The following is an 18,146-nucleotide window of genomic DNA, read 5'->3' on the forward strand; positions in this document are numbered from 1 at the left end:
AAAAAAAAAGAAAAAAGCCTCACACCCACATCTTTATTTTGTCCAATAATTCTGAGATTACTGAGGTTTTTTATTTTGTTTTTAATAAGCAAAAGAATGTAAGTATTTTTAGTAAGCATCAGTTCTGTATTCTGAAGTCTCTTGGGAATGTTATGTTATTTAATAACTCACTTATGAATAGAAAATACAAGGGGGCATCTGAGAAAAAAACTTAACTCTGATAGAGAAAACATAACACAATTTTAATGAAGTTTGGCAACGGAGTACTGAATTTTTATTTTAAAGGTGAGCAGCAACCTTGTTTAAACAGCGAATTTGGCAGGCAAAGTCTATTATTTAATGCATGTGAGAAGTTTTGACTTCAGAACATGGGATATTTTAAAACAATCTTATTACTAGGAAAGAGAGATTTGTGTATTTTGTAATGAGGATATATATACATCTGTGATAAGGACGTAAATATAAGATAACCCCTGCTTCACACTTTTTTTTCTTAAATAGACTCCAACTGGGAGGAAACCTCATGATGCACTTCAGAAGTAAACTTACCATAGCTCACATATCAGGCAAGCCATGTGTGCTCCCTGGAGTAGCACTGGCAAATTCCTGACACTGATGCCAGGTTTGGTACCAGCAGAGATTTATGCGAGCACCAAAAATGCTTACAATGCATTTAAAATAAATTTTTCATTACACATGTAAAATCTTTACTATTACACATTTTCAGGTCTTAGAGAAATCTAATCTGAAAAGTTAATTTATTTGCATTTGCAAGGCCTATAAAGTTGGTACAACAGTGAAGGCCAACAATAATTCTAGCTAGTTCCTTATGTTTTTGAGATATTTGCCTAAATTTGGAGTTACAGTTATAGTTGGACTGAAGATCTAGTTTTATTTTTGGATTCTGAACACAGATACCAAAGAACATGAGAAAATAGCATTAAATGAATTAGGGAAGGGAGTTCAGCCTCTTAGTAAGGCTAAGGCTGGATTAGAAATAGATTTAGCATCTTAGGAGAGGAGGCTGAAGATCTAGATTAATTTCTGGATTCTTCAGTGCCTAGAGAGCAAATCCAGGGCTTTATAAGCAGACAAAGGCTTTTGGTTACTTTGGAGGCAGATATGAACTAGTTTAAGAAAAGCTGTAAGATCACCCCAGGAGAGATGGAGGAGCATAGTGTTATTGACAGCACTTGAAAAGCACAAAGGGCAATGAAAGACTTGGTGCTAGAGCAGCAAATTTGTTTCAGCTAATTGTCAAGACATCATTGGGTTCTGGGTTCAGTTTTCAGAAGGATAAAATTCACCTCTGAGAGTACAAGCAGAATTCACCAGCATGCCAAGGGTTTACCTGCAATGCTATGTATGACAAGTATGAATTAAATATATCTGAAGAAAGCTTTGATTTAACATTGAGAACATGAAGAAGTGAAAAAAGGTGTTTTTTTTTCCATGTTCCTACAGCTCTGCACTCTAGAATGCACAATATCAGAGGCTTGAAGTGGGTCACATACACAATACAGTATAGGGCATAACTGTAGAGAACAAATAAAATTTGTATTTTGTGTGACAGTTTAACTTTGAAAGCAGGAACTAATTTTTTCTTTTTGTTATGTGTGATTTACAAGCCTAAGATGATATGTTTAGCAGAGTCAAATAGGTCAGAATGAGATGGACCTGGACAACAAGTCTATTGTTTGGTTTATATTTCATTTCAGTTCAGAGATTGAGACCAAGACATACTGAAAATGGGGGCTATATGTAACCCCTAAGGCCCTAAGAGTCAAGGGACAGAAAGGGTTAAATTGGTAAGACTATTTTTGGAAGAAGCACAAAGGCAGAAAACAAGATCTGAAAACTGTAGAAACTAATTTCTTTTAGTTCACCTCCTGTCTTTAAAAATCCTAACTGCAATAAATAACCTCCTTTTATCAACAATCAATGGCCACATTAGTATTAGACAGGCTTTCCAAGGCCATTCCTCATCTCGTTTTAGAAGATCCTGAACTATATTGTTACCAGTTTAGCTCCAGAGCACTTGCATTATAGCACCACGAAAAAAGCAGAAATATAGCTTTAAATAAGACACACAACCTCAATATGCTTCAAACCTGGGGAAAACTCACTCACCCTTATTGCTAAACATTTATTCCAGATCTGTGAGACTTGTAGTTTCAGTATAAACATCTTATCTTCTAGTTCCTGAAGCATTCACCTTTACTCTAGCCTTAAACACAGTTTCTTTTAAACACCAGCTGTTTTAGTCTATATAGACTGGGCTAATTAACTTTTTTCAGCTGCTGAACTATTATACTCCCTTACAATCACACACCCATCCTAAATTTATGTGATGCCCATTTGAACAAGAAATAAAACCATTTATCCAGGCCACTTGTGGGATCACCCTACTTCTGCAGGAATTAAACCCACAAAACTCCCAGAAATTTTCAGCACCTTTTGCACAAAACCCGCATCTCCTCAGCTATGATTTCAGGACCCATAAACTTCTTTACAGAACCTCTTGGTCCTGTGTGCTCTGCTCAGTCTCACAATTGGCTTAATTTCTTTCTCTGATCCTCTCACTGTCCTGGTTTAGGTCAAATTTGGGAGGAAACCTCTGAATGGGGTTCCTCTGGGGAGCAAACCCAAACGGCCCCACCCCCGGCTGGTCCGGGGAAAAAGAATTTCCTCAGAGAAAAGTGGAAAAAACCCTTTATTTAACAAACAAAATGCCCACGAGCATGAGGAATGAAAAAAATCAAACAACAAAACCTCTCGCTGCTCCGAAGAGGGATGGCGAACTGAGGAGGTTCTCGGCAGAAGTTAGTTTCAGTCTTTCTGGTGCTGGAAAATGCCGAGGTCCAGCCCAGGTGGCCCCCTGGATTTCGGATCCCAATCCTTCTCTGAGTTTTCAGCCCAGAGCAGACTGAAACAGTCCCAAGAAAAAGAGAGAAAAACAGTCCAGGAAGCTTCTTTGCCTCAGCTAGCTAAACTAACTAAAAAGAAACAAAACCTCTCCCAAATGTCCGACTAACACACCGACCCGAGGAAGAAAAAAAAAACAAACCAGGAATGTGGATGAGTGAACACTATTCAAAAACAAACTGCGCGCTTCTTCTTCCCTGCTCACCCTCAGAACCACTCTTAAAGGTACAGAACACAACCTACAGCACACACAGACCAGACGATTGGGGACACAGAGGCATCATACTCAACCCAGAACCCTCACCTATTTCTATTCCTAAACCTCATTAGAACAGTAACATTCTCCAACACAATCATCATAAAGACTCAAAAGAAGTAATTCACAACATGCGCCCTCATTCTACCTCTTCAAGTTATATCTTATAAGACTTCAGTCTCTGTTGTGCTTAGTAAGACCCCATACTATAAAACTAGCCCCAGACTTTACCTTTTACAGAGAACTATCCTCCCTTCCCTTGAAGAACTGAACTTCTCATTCAGACCAAACTCACCTATAATTTGTCTGGTCTTACAAATTTCTCAGAAAAGATAAAGTCATTATCCCAACTCTAATCATTGTTACTATAATCCTTCTTATTATTTTCAAACTTGTTAACAGCAGTGTGTTCCATAGGAAGGAGTCTCTAAAGAGTACCTTCCAGGAGATAGCTCTGTGGCTATCCCAGCCTCCTACTGTGCAGTTAAGATAAAGGAAAAGATTGTGGTTATGGCAACATTCATTATATTGTCAAGGAATGCTACTTGGCAAACTGGGACTTGGGCTGGAACTGGCAAGGTCTTGTATCTTACAGTTAATTCCTAGATTATTGTAGGCTGATGGTAAGTCTAAGATTTGAAGAATCTTAGTAAGATGGTAAGAATAAGATTTGACTGTGGTGTTGGTAGTACTACTGGGGAGAGGAGATCATAGAAATTTCAGGATACAGCCACAATGCTTTCACCTGCTCTCCCTGGCACATCTATGTCCCCTCTTCTCCCCGTTTTGAGATTAAATTTAAAAATAGGGGTAATGGATTTCTTGAGGTTATTGGTGAATCTTGATAAACATACAAACAATTGATGAAGGCTAGGTCTGGAATGACTCTATCCTTTTTCTTCTTAACCTGATATCAAAACATATATTTACCTTTTACCAATAACAAAGTCATTCAATTCATCTTGGGTCTGCATGGCTTGCAAGATGTCTTCAGTATCAAGTTCTTCAGTATCTCTGCTGCCTGCATTGATTGCATCACTGTTTCTATTCTTTGGGCTCACTTTGCATCTGTTAGTCATAACTTCCAGTGAATGAGCCATGACTCCCCCACTCCTGTTGGCACCAGCTTTTATTCCAAGACTCTGAGCCTTTTTTCCAACACTTCATTATTAACTATTTGCTCCCACTTTATAACACTTCATAATGTGGTGGGCACTATTATCTTACCTAAGGTTTTTGGGAGGAATGAAATCTCCTGGCTAACTGCTTTTGGAAGAGGTGTGAGGTTCTCAAATAAGATGCAGGAAAAACAACTTTTCCTGAGCTCTCAAGGGCCAAAAAAAGCAAAACTTGAAATGACAGAGGTGGGTAGGTTTCATTTAGTAATTCTAGTAAAGGTTCTAGTTAAAAACACAACAGATATACATTCAAAACAAGATGTGCTGATTTGATACACATAAATATTGTAGAGCTGTTTATCTACCTACCAGAAGTATCCTTTGGTATGGTAAAGAGGTAAGGGTCTGATAAAGACCAGGGACAAGGGCCTGAACTGGAATTCAGCTCCTCAGCCAGCTGAAGCCTCCAACACAGCTTCTTGCAGCTATTTCACAAATCCTTTTGCAGCAATCTGGTTTCCACAGCTGCACTGTATCAAAGCTGGCCTTGACCACGGGTGGTAAAACATCTTGGAGAAGGGAAAGGAATGAAGGGGCTGCTGTTTGCACTCAGGGCCCTGAGACAAGAAGAGTGGATGGGGAACACCTATCCAATTTTTTAGCAATAAACTCTTAACTCAAGAGCTGAATGAATGAAATGAATGCTAACAAAAAAGAGGCACCAAAGAAAGCAGATCAGCCTCACAACTCATTTCTCAGTTGTTATTTGCTGTCAGCATTGTTGCCGTCCGTGCAAAAGAGAAATCCCCAGGTTAGTCTGCTGATACTTATCTGAGACAAAGACATCAAAAAGTTCCAATATACACAAAAGAAAACTGTGGCACAGTCAATACACATTCAGACCTCCTGTCACACTTTGTAACTAATATGGTTGATCTAATCTATTCCAGATCTAACTCTTCCATGTTCTTAACACCCATCTTTTTGCTATTCTTTTACTCTATGCTGCAGGCTTTCTATATTTAGAAGTTCTGCAACCACCTGTATAGAAGTGTCCAAAAACATGCATGTCCTTAATCATAAATGTATCTGGAAACTTCTGAGGCATTTGCTGATTATCTTTTCTCTTATCCCGAGGACAGAATCTTCATGTGTGTTACTGTGCCTCATTCCTAAAAATCAGGTGCCAGTTAAGGCATCATCAACTTCCTGACCAAAATCGATAGATCCAGGCCCTATATATTATAGCCATCCTTCACAATATGCCATGAAGAATTCCTTACAGAATTCCATGAAGATCAACAACTTAATCTCTCTTAAAGAAGTAAAATGCAGTGTTGATCCATGGATATTCTAATAGCTCCTGAGAATGCTTTTCATGTTCAGATCAAGTAAATAGTAAGATCTAGCCTTCACTTTAAGTCAATGCTAGACCACATTTGCCATGTGACCTTACATTCTCTGCATGAATTCCCGCAGCAGATCTTGGATTTTCCAAACTGTCTTCCACAAAGTGGATAGTTTGACAACCTAAAAGTGTCCAGATCACATTAAGCCACTCAAAAGCTCTACAGATGCTTCCAGGTTACCCTCAGGCTAATTTTACTGGGAGACAATCATTCCCTGTGAGTTTCAACATCATTGTACCTACCCTGTGTGCTGGTTTCCTTTTATTGTGGTCTGCTGATCAGAGCAACAGCTTTTAATCCTTTTCCTTAGTTCTGGAGCCTCTTGTTTTTAATGTTCCTCCTATAGCAGTTGTTCTTACTATGCCATAAGTTCTTGCAAGTGCTCACAGGTTCTCAAAGCTTCTACTGGGTCTGTGCTGCCTTTAGCAGCATCTGTAGGTACATCTGCTGCAACTGTTGCTGGTGGCGTGCTGGTACCTCCTGGTTTTCTTACCAAGAAACTCTGAATCTGCATTTTCTACTGGCAACAGCCCTGCTGCAGACGTTCTTCCTCGCAGGTGGTCTGCCTTTGCCTATGGCCATCACAGGATCCCTGGTCTCACTCCATTGAACAACTCTTGATCAGTGTTTCAACACAAAGAAAATGCAGCAAGTCTATTCAGGGAACAACAACAACAAAGTCCTTCTTCCTTGAGTAGACATTGTTTTTTCACTTATTACAGAAGAATCAGGACACACACAAAGGCAGTCCCACACATTTAAAATCCACAAATACTTGAAATATTGGTATGCAAGCTCTTCTACTCCTTCACTGGGGTAGGAATTGACAAGCATGTGTGTATCATTTTATTATCGAATACAAACAGTCAATTTGCTAAATTCAAAAAAACCCCCTCATGAACTCCATTTGAGGGAACTAACAAAATTAGTTCTTGTGAGTCATCATTGTATTGCTGCTAAAGTGAAAGTATTCAGAACAGGAAGAATGGATTGATTAAACTTGAGCCCTGCAAAGCTTGCATGGCTAGGATAAAACCAGGAACCAGTAGGCATGAGTTTTATTTTATTTTCTATCAAGTATTGATAGGTGGTTTATAAGGCTACCAGAGCTGAAGAGCAAAGCATAGTCATCTACAAGAATATAATGAAGATCAGAGATCATAATTGCTATGGGTCTTCAATCTAGAGTAGAGTTAGTTATTCTTCCAATTAAGGTTTCTCAACAGAAACAGATGAATTTTTTAAAGAGATTTTCAAGACCTCCAGAGAAGCTTATAGCTCTAGAGCTATGATGTCTGTTTCTGAAGCAAGTATGATCATATCATATAAGAAATATAGTTGGTTTTCAACAACTCAAAATAGATTATAGTGCACATGATGCCATACTGGATTACTATTAAGCAAATGGTTTTGTCTGGAAATGGGCTTGGTTTAGGGACTATAAAGATTTGAGACAAATGCTGTACAATTCAAATATTTGGTTCAGTAGGGTGAAAGCTGGATTTAACAATCTGGTCTTTTTGGTGCCCGCTGTGAGGCAGCAGTCACAGGTGTCAGGACTTCCACTTGAAAAAAATTGCCCTATTGGTTGTTCTTTCCAACGAAGGACTCACCACTTGTGACCATCTCTGCTGAAAATAGGTCTCCATCACTTGTCAGAAGTCCCTGGGTCCCCCAGGAAAGACAGACACCAGAAGAGAGCAGAGACCAAGGAAAAACCTCCTGGGGCAAGGAGGTGGGAGTTGAAAAGGAAAGACACAGACACTCCTGAGGAGTGCCTTTGAAAGAGGAAGAGAGAAGGAGGAAAATAGTAGAAAATTAAACCAGTAAAAGAAACAAAATCATTACAGTCTTCAGCTAACAGACTCCAATAAACTGAAAGCATCAAAAACTTCATTCGAAACCCAGAAAAAAAGATCTGCTGCTTGTGCCACTGTCACATATGTCTATTGCAGTCTGCACCAATGTCAACTAAGCTGGCCCAAAAAGAGACACATAACCGAGACTGACAAGCTTCCTCCCATGGGCAACACTGCCAGGAATGAGAACAGCCACAAAGATCCTTTGCTCACCATGCAGAGAAAAGTGAAAAGAAATCACACAGAACTGTCAAAGGGTGTCAAAGGACCTGCAGGAGGTATCACAAATCATTTCCCAGTGCTTTCTTTACCAAATGGTACCTTCAAGTCAAGGAGGCCTCTAACCAAGTCTGAAAAACAGCATTCTAAGAAATACTACTTAGAAAAGTCCAAGAGGCTGAAGCACAAAGCTGATGCAATGCCTGACAAGGCTGTAAATGCCTTTCTGTACCCAGCAGAGGCTGCCCTTTTATTCACAAAATATGGGATTGCCTTGAAACTGGATGCCCTAGAGCCAAAATCAGTTTACAGCATATTTAGAGACACCATAGTTCTTATCAAATTCATTATGACATTGAAACCATTTGCAGACTCCTCAGTATCTTCACATGGAAAAATCTTTGCCATGTTATGAATATGCTGCCAGTCTATTTTGCAAATGGCCATGTTTGGTTACATTATTCCAGGCTCTTGACTGACCACTTCAAGAGTAATTTCACAGTAAAACAAGCACTTCTCCACATGCTGCAAGAATAGACTTGCCTTCTCCTCTTTATCCAATACTCTCTTCTGCTGGTTTTGTCAGTTCTGAGCTGTTATCGAATATCAACAATAGCACTGGCAAGAATGGCCTTGTCTAGAATGCCTTCACTTCTGAATATATTTAAACTCTTACCATTTGAATCATCTTGTGTCAAGGTGTTTTTCACATAACCACAGGGTAAGAAACAGTTCCTACCACCTGTTTTGAATCTAAGCCCCGCAAACCTTCCACTGGAAGGCACAAGCATTCCCTATTTACTACTCTACCAATAGTACTCTTGATTTCACAAGCCTTTACCATGTGCCATCAATCATAATTTCCATGTTGAAAGTCCTAATATACTTAGCTGTACCCTGTATAGAAGCTATTTCAAGTATCTGATCACCTCTGTCAAACTTTTCAGAACTTCATCCAGTGCTAATACATTTCTGTAGTGGGTAGGGGGGTGGGAACATAGCTGCAGACAGATCACCACGCTCTGTGGAGAGGTAAGGAGTGATTTCCACCATGTTTGTCTGTTCTTTTTTTAAAGAGTTCTTAATATTGACTTGATTTTGAGCAACAGGATGACATTTTTAACAGAACAATCAATTTTAATTCAGAGAAAACATTCAGAATAGTTATAAATTCAATCTCCTTTCTTTGAAAAATCGGTATTTATTTTTCTCATATATTTTGCTGAACATCAGATCTATCTGTACTAAGTTTCACCTGCCATTGCAGTAACTGTGCAGTCTTATATGGTTCTTTCCTATGTTTTTCATGTTCAGGCTTTTCTGAATACTTTAATATCAGTAAACACTGTCACATTTCCCAAGGAGTGGCTCATTTATGAATATGCTGGAAATCACTGATCTTAGCAGAGATTCCTGAAGAGTTTTATCCGTAATTTAATAGAATCACAGAATTAACTAGGTTGGAAAAGACCTTGGAGATCATCAAGTCCAATGTATGACCTAACACCACCTTATCAAATTAAACCATGGCACTAAGTGCCATATGCTGTCTTTTTTTAAACACCTCCAAGATGGTGACTCCACCACCTTCCTGGGCACCCCATTCCAATGCCCAGCCACTCCTTCTGGAAAGAATTTTCTAATGTCTAGCCTAAACTTCCCCTGGCACAGCTTAAGACTGTGTCCTCTCATCCTACTGCTGGTTATCTGGGAGAAGAGATCAACCTCCACCCGGCTACACCCTCCTTTCAGGGAGTTGTAGAGAGTGAAAATTTCCTGCTTACTCCAATTTATTGCACTGCTTACTCCAGTTTTCATTTTCTGTTGTCTACACATCTACATGTGTAACAACTCTGCTTCTTATTCAGTGGATGCTTTATTTATGTAGGAAGCTTTTAAGATGGCTTGTTGACAATATCAGCCAGATTTCCCTAATGTGTGCTTATTTCTCAAACAAAAGCAAAACAGGTATTATGTAACTGTAAGGTATGACTTTCCTTTGCAAATTTTGTGTTAATAATATTGCAACACAAACCCCACCTGAACTAAAACCACCTGGACCATAGGAAAGCTAAAGACAACGAGAAAAAAAAATCTATCTGCAGCACAGCTAAGAGTGAAGAATTCTAATGCACTAAAGAAGAAATGAATCACAGCAATGAAACGGCCTTTTAACTAGACATGGATTGTTAAATTATTAATAGTGTAGAAAAGGAACATTTATTCAATTAATACTTTTGTTCTGTCTTTAAAAGAAAGCCAGATAAGATACATGGGTCACGTAGGAATAAAGGAAAGATTCTTAATTCACTAGCAACTGAGAAAGATATTAGACAACATGACAACCAAATATGCATCTTACAGGTGCATAAGATGTTTCCAGTAACACTTAATTGCTTGCTGAGGAAATATCTGCCTTCCTAATTTGAATTTTATTTATTTATTACAGTGACAATAAAATTGTAGAAGACTGAAAACACTGATTTTTTTTGTCACCTTTCCAGATGAGGAAATGGAGTGTTAATTGATTAGTCTGATTCCAGTCAGAAGTAAATTAATCAAAAATTATTTCAGAATCAATAAATAAAGAATTAAAAGACAGAATTTTAGTTAATCCCAGTCAACAAATATTTTTTTAAAAACATATATTTTTTCAAACAAGATGGGATGGACTTTTTAAAATAATGTAGATCTATAGATAATATTGATAATTTAAGGAATATATATTTTAGAGAATATTTTAGATAGTGTACTTTTGTTTACAAAAGTCACTTAACCAAACTGATACTGTATCATTAAGGAATTAAATATGTGCTATTAACATAATAACTCAATGTTATCCTACAGGAAAATGACAGTGAATTTGCACTTGAGTTTACTAATCAGTAAACTTATTTATTTATTATTTCTTTACTTTACTAATAAGTAAACTGTATCTGGAAATCCAGATACAGCAGTGGCGAGACTGTTACTGTCATACTATGACCTCTTGATTGTAGGGGAAAACATGGAAGTCCCACAAAAGAAGGAACATAAAAATAATTAAAGGGTTATAGAAAGTGTGAGAAGAAATATTCTCCATAAATTGGAACATGAGTCAGGTGCTCTTGCCCTGAATAAAATGGCAAACTCAATAACTAATCTCTGTAATCTTTCATTAATCCATGATTAATCCACTGATGTTTGAATAGTTAATTGGGCTGGCTTCATTAGGGCCTTTTCTGGAGTCATAAAGTGTATGGATATTTCATCAACTGAGAGAATTAAGATCCAGGTAAATGGGGTTTTACTGAATTAAATATCACCAGAATTTGATTTTCTCTATGTATTCCTTTGGATAAGATAAGAAGAAATCATTCAACTTCACTCTCATGGCAACAAAAATGTATCTGTTTTTTGTATTATCTGGAGCAACTAATCAAAGCATCCATTTGTTCCAGACACATATATTATCAATATTGGGATGTTTATTTTCCAAACTATGCTATATAAAGCTGCTTGCCATTCTTGTGGGATGCACTGGTGACAGGGTCATCTCACACTGAATGTAGATTAAGATCGGTATTCTGAAAATACTGAATATAATTTTTTTTTTAGTGAATACAAGACCCCAGAACTTTTTCTGGTTTTTCTTCATGCCTTTCTGTTCAATACATATCTGTTTGCCTACACAAGGACTTGGTTGTTCAATACAGTGAGTTTTACCTTGTCTGCAAAATAACAAAAAAAAGCCCCAACAAATAAACAGTGGCAATATTTTGTATTCTGCTATTAAGAGGCACCCTAAATGGATCATGCTTATTTAATGTTTTTCCTTTATCTAGTTTCTCAGACTGAAATCTTCCTACTACATGAAGAGAGATAGTAAGAAATTTTCAAACATGGCAATATTTCATTCGAGGAACACTTCTTTATTAAAGTGATGAAGAAATATTTTGCTTTCTATCAACCTCTGACGAATCACAAATGCTGCTTCCTAGAAGGCTGCACTACATAGGTTGCTTCAGAGTCCAGCGGCTGGGCACTTAGCAGATGGAACAGTCAATCTCAAGTTTCTTGGCACAGTCAGGAGCTGCAGAACATTATGCAGCCAAGAACACAGCAGCCTTGCAAAATCTATATTCAAGCTTTTAAAGAACCTGGAAACATCTTCAAGGCATCCTGTTCCACATGTTTGTTGTGATAGTACTAAAATTCCCAAGAATGCTCCCACTTCTGAATGAGATGTGTGCACTGTTTAATTTTGGAAAAATCATAGGACATTCTGATTTCCTGAAATTATTTTAATACTTATTTTCCACAGTCAATATCTTTGAAGGTTTTTTATTTGCTTGTGAGATTGTCTTGGATCAAAACTAAAATATTTTGTTCAGACGATGGAAGTTCCACATTTTATCTAGCATATAATCATTATTACTGAGGTCATGATCCTTTTTCTCCTTTGAGTATTGCCCTATTGCTCCTCTAATGTGTAAGGAATGGATAAAGAAAAGGTGATAAATAGCTCCATCTGAAAAAAGGGTTTTTTTCTTTATTGTTAATCTCATATTTTCAAATAGTATAATTGCAGAGCTCACTGTTGCATTGGGCAACACTGCCCAGGGAACATCCTTATTCTATGACAGCCTCTAACAGAAACATCTGCTTGCAATTTGTTACTTAACTGACACTACCAAAGTGCCATTTCATCTGAACTAGCACTGCAGAATAAGAAGATGAGCATAAATATTGATATCTATGAGCAGTACCTGATGGCTGTGACAGAAGTCCATCTGCATTCCTTTAATCACAGAGACAAATTCTTTGGTATATCAGAAGAACATTTTACAAAATTTGCATGTAAGAGAATGAATATCTTAATCAGAAATTAATATTTTAAGACAGAAGTCCCTCTCTTGTGGTATTTTCCACTAAAACTTAAAAAAAAAAAGGGATGAAGACTTCCCCAGATGAGTATTCCAATTGGAAAAGGGAAAAGCAATTGTGCTGCTTCTGTTATTCAGGCTGAGCTCAACGTAAAATTTAAATCAATGACATAAAACAGTGAATTGTCAATTCCATTTTTATCTTTTATGTTAACCATATAGGTAATAATTTAGTAATACAAGATCTTCTCATACCTGTATATGTTGTTCTTGTTCTTTGCTAAATAGAGTGAAAATTTTGAAAAATACTTTTATAATGTAACTTTTTGAATTGCAGCACCAACTATGAAACAACCCATAAAGATTGGTCCCATTTTGGTATGAATGTCCAATCCAAGTAAATTTCCAGTTTCAGAACCATTTGGCATTAATGTTCTGAGACAAACTGGAACACATCTGACATTTAAGCTTAGAAAAAGACAAAAACAGACATGAATACTACTACCACTGCTAATACTACTACTACCACCTAATGACAATTCAAACGAATCAAATGTCTTGACTGGCCTCAAAATGGTATTTTTCTTTTATGTGTGAAAATTTCTCTATTAAAGAATATATGACTGATTTTGGTGGAGACTGAAGAGGGGATGAGGTCAGGAAAGAGGCTGAAGGAGCAGTCATAACAGGAAAACATTCAGTAGGTATGTGTCATGGTTTGACACTAGCCCAACACCAGGCACCCATGAAAACCACTCGCTCACCCTCCCTTGCTACAGCTGAGCAGAGAGAAAAAAAAAACAAAGGGCTCATGAGACAAGGACTGGGAGAAAACTCTTCAAGGGCAAAACAGGCTCAACTGAAAGTTACAAAGTGAATTTATTACTAACAGAATCAGAGGAGGATAATGATAAGTAAAATAAGCCCTTAAAAATACCTTTTCTCCCAGTCCCTCCCTCCTTCCCACCGACAGTGTGGGAAATAGGGCCTGGGGATTTTGGCCAGTTCATCACCGAGGTTTTCTTACACTGCTCTGGGAGAGGAGTCCTTCCCCTGCTGCACCGTGGGGACCCTCCATCGGGAAAGAGTTCTCCATGAACTTCTCCAACGTGGCGCCATGCTCATGAGCAGCAGTCCTGACAAAACTGCTGCAATGTGAATTCTCCCCTCAGGCACACAGTCCCCAAACTGCTGTGCCATGGGTCTCTCTTTCCACAGGGTGCAGTCCTTCAAGGACAGGCCACTCCAGTCTGGGAGCAGGGGCCCTCTCTCCATGGATCTCCCATGGGGTCACAGCTTCCTCCAGGCATCCACCTGCTCTGGTGTGGGCACCTCCTCCATGGGCTGTGGGTGGATCTCTGCCTCCCCACCGGATCCCCAAGGGCTGCAGGGGCACAGCTCCCTCATCATGGTCTCACCACGGCCTGCAGAGGAATCTCAGCTCCAGTGCCTGGAGCACCTCCTGCCCTTCCTTCTCCACTGACCTTGGTGTCTCCATGTTGTTTTCCCTCACATGTTCTCATCTGCTCCTCCTCTCTGGGTAGAAAAAACTGTGTGACTTTGTTTTGATTTTCTTCTTCACTATGTTATCGCAGAGGCATTACCAACCTCTCTCATTGACCTAGGCTTGGCCAACAGCATGTCCATCCTCAGAGCCACCAGGGTTTGGCTCTGCCAGACATGGTGGAAGCTTCCAGCAGCTTCTCACAGAAGCCACCTCCGTGGCCCCCCCACTACCAAGAACCAGGCCATGCAAAACCCATGCAGTATTTTATAGGCTGTTTAAAAATAATGTAATGTGATACAAAATAAGTTTTTGTCTTAGGAGAAAGACCAGATTGTAATGGTCATATAAAATTATTTTTTATTCTTTTCTTTTTCTTTGGACTAAAGCTAAAAATATTGATAATTCTGACCTATTGCCATACAAGATCTAAAAGATATTGCATTTATAAAAATGATGGACTTGAGGGGAAAAGAAAAAAAATTTATTAAGTTGTGCAACTAAGTTGATTTCAGTGTGGTTCTGCCCAACTTGCATTGATTCTTTGCTGCCTCCAGTGGAAGCTGTGTACAGCTGCCTGACCATAAAGACATGTAACTATTTTTTTGAAGTGATTTCAAGTCTTGAGAGTGCTTTTTGAAGCTGCTGCAGTTCCCAGATTCTGATGTTTATTTTATTCCCATTCAGGGCATGATGCAAAAAAGCTCATTTCAGTTCTACCAACTGGTAAGAGTCCCCAAAGCTTTTATCTCTAACCCTTGCAACACAGGTGGGACCCACAGGTTGTGACTATACCAGAAGACAAACGTGAAAACTGCCAGGGAGGTTTCCTGGCACTGGAACCCAGCCGTCAATACTGTTAAACAGGGCAGTCCCTGGAACGTGGTCAGTCTGTGACAACCCTCCTGATCGATCCCTGTGTGCTGTTGGGAAGTGAGGCTCCCCAGGAAGTGTTCCTAATGAGTAGTTTGCGTAAGGCTGTCCTCTTGCTGCCAGTAGGAAGGATGGACAGAATGGATGGGGCTTATGCTGTGCCAGCTGGCTTAAGTTCCACAGACTTTATCAGTGCTTTTGAGCGCATTATACTTATTCCTGGAGATGTATCCTGTGTATTCCAGGTCATTTGCTTCCTGCAGTTGTGCTGAACCAGGATGTTTTCTCTCCTCAAAAGGACAGCAAATTTCCATGTAAGAAGAGACAACATTCACAATACTCAGCTTGTGGATGTACAATACAGTATATTGAAAATATAGTCTGCGCTTTAATATCTTTTCATCATTTCAAGTGCAGAATCAAGGAAAGCTACAAGTTGGACTCTGAAATCTAGAGAGAGCTCTTCATAGTCTGTTGCTGTTGAATAAACTTTCTGCCTCTACTGTGGAGACAGGTTAATCCCGTTATGAAGCTGGTTATGAGGAGGCTGCCTGGGTACAGTTTGGGATTGCTGTGCTGGTTTCTGGAAGGTAAAAACCTCTGGTCATCAGTGAGTATGTGTAGAGGGCTTACTGCTGCACAGTAGTTGTAGAATTGTTTACAGCCTGAAAAATAGCTGCCTAGAAGAGGATTAACCCTGTTTCCTTCCTCAGCAGCTTTTGTAGGCACATGATCTTCCAAAGGCTATGCTTGCTTACAAGAGGTCTTTGGAATAGAGTCTGGCCAATGGGCCTGCTCTACATCTGATCTGCAAAAAGTCATCCAGCTCTCCACTGGAAAGTCATGAGGCCTGCTCACTAAACCAGCAGTGTGCCTGTCTACTGATGACCTGCAGAAGGAAACAAGTACCCCAGCTTTTTATAGTTCTCAGTGTTTGTGCTTAGCATTCATATGCTGATGGTGAGTCATATGGGATATCCTTATGTTGCCTGAGATGGCATTTGTTTTTCAGCATAAATTTTTTAAGAAGTGGTGCAAAGACAATGTGAGATAAAATTCTCAGATTTAGAGTACACTATCAAAACATGTCATCGTTTATCAGCCACGGCTCTAAAAAACACATGTGATCCACTTGTCTCTTTGAGCTAAGAACCATGGCTGTGATGAAAGATGAAGATACTCTGCTTCTAAAATTACTAAGTTCTTACGTTCACTGAAGCTATCCTCTTTCCTTTGGCACAGAAAGACCAGAGTAGGCCAGAAAATGTAATGCACTCTACCAGCTAATGAGACATCAGCTAAGGCTTTTACTTGTAATCTTAATTTGATGTAGAAAGAGTTTCTGCGGCTGCAGCTACATAACTCTAAGTGAACAGATAGGAGTCCACAGTGAACCCACATGTAGCAGGCTCAGAGCTGCACAGTAGCTATGGAAGGTAGTTTCATAGAATGGTATTAACCCCTACCGTCACTTACCTGCTTAAAAGTTCAGGATCTGGTCTATGTTAGTGTATTTCTGTAGGCAATTATCTACAGTTGGAGAGGTTTGACTTGCTTCACTGGGGCATTTATCTTTACTGTGTAAAACAAAGTATCTCTGAAAACCTAAATACAGAATAATTCAGAGGGATGTTCTCTGGAGATTTCAGGGGGTACCCTGAAGACCATGAAAAGCATGTAAAAAAGTGAGACTAATCTCTCAAGACTAAAATCTCCTCCTGCTGGTTCAGTAGGATTCCCAAAGGAGCTTTGTGTTGGTGCAGCACCATTGCCCTGCTGCAGCACTGCAAAGCTAATTGAACATAACTTTAAAACTGGCTCAATAAATGATGCATTTGCCAACTCAGAGCTGTCTTTAGCCTTGAATTTACAGGCAGAGAAAAGTTCTAGCCAAAAATTTGGTTGGGAATTTTTGCTGTGGTTTCTTTTTTTAACTTACTACCAAACATCAAGCTGGCTCTGGAGGCAGTTCTGATGAAACATTTGGGAACTGTATCAAGGTTCTTCAGTTTTGGTTGCAGTGATGATTAATGGGATTTTAATCTTTTTGGCATTTGCATCAGGTAGGAAGTGGGGAAAGCCCTTAAAATGCTCAATTGGCTTTAATACCCCTAACATCTGTTCAAGTTTTTGTTCTACTTATATATGTTCTCTGGCTGATTTCAATGCTAAAGGAATTCTTACTGCCTCATCTTTAGTTTCCCCAGCAGCTGTCATTGGGCATTGCCTCTGAGAGCTGGAGGCTCACAGAGATGACTGAGCCAGGTGCATAAATATTATTTTATACTTACGTACAATACATTATATTGAAAACATTCTGCATTTTCATTAACTTGGAACAGAGATTTTGGAAAGTATCATCCATTGAATGTAGTGTATGCATTTTTCTATAGAGATTTTAAAAGTAACTATCACACATGCAGATTCCATGTGTGTGGTCAACATAATGTGAATTGAATTGCCATGTCAACCAACTGATACACACTCAACCCAGCAGAATTACCAACCCCATCTCATTCCATAATACTAACCTCTACGGGGATTGGTATGTAACCTGGAGATTAAACACTGCTTTTTTTTTTTTTTTTTTTTTTTTTTTTTTTTTTTGTGAAGAGTGAAAAATACTATTTTTTAAACCAAGTTTTGCAAGTTGATGTGATGTTTAAGAGAAAAAGAGTATTTCAAAATACTTTTTTGAGGTTCTGAGGTCAATAAAGAGCAACGCAGGAAGCATTTCTTTAACCTAAGCATATAAATGTCCATTGGAATTTTCTTCTAAGCACACACTCAGTTCATGTATTGGTTATGAGCCTGATTTAGACAATCAGCTCTGCTCTGCAATCACTTCAGAAAATGTTGCACTTGCTTTTATTAAATATAGATAGGAACTCTTATGTCTGTTATAATCAGCTGAAACAAGAGCATGCTTAAAACTGTAGAGCTCTTAGCATGAAAATTTCACCAGTCTTAGACAACAGAACCAAAGAGAACACATTTTCTTGTTTTCATGTACACCATGTAAGTAAAGGAAGTCAAGATATCTTTCCTTTTCTGTCTTAGCATCACATGCTAGAATGAAATACTGGAATGGAATTGGTGAAAACAGTGACTAATGTGT

Source organism: Sylvia atricapilla, chromosome 3, assembly GCF_009819655.1.
Source record: "Sylvia atricapilla isolate bSylAtr1 chromosome 3, bSylAtr1.pri, whole genome shotgun sequence".
Classification (NCBI taxonomy): Eukaryota; Metazoa; Chordata; class Aves; order Passeriformes; family Sylviidae; genus Sylvia; species Sylvia atricapilla.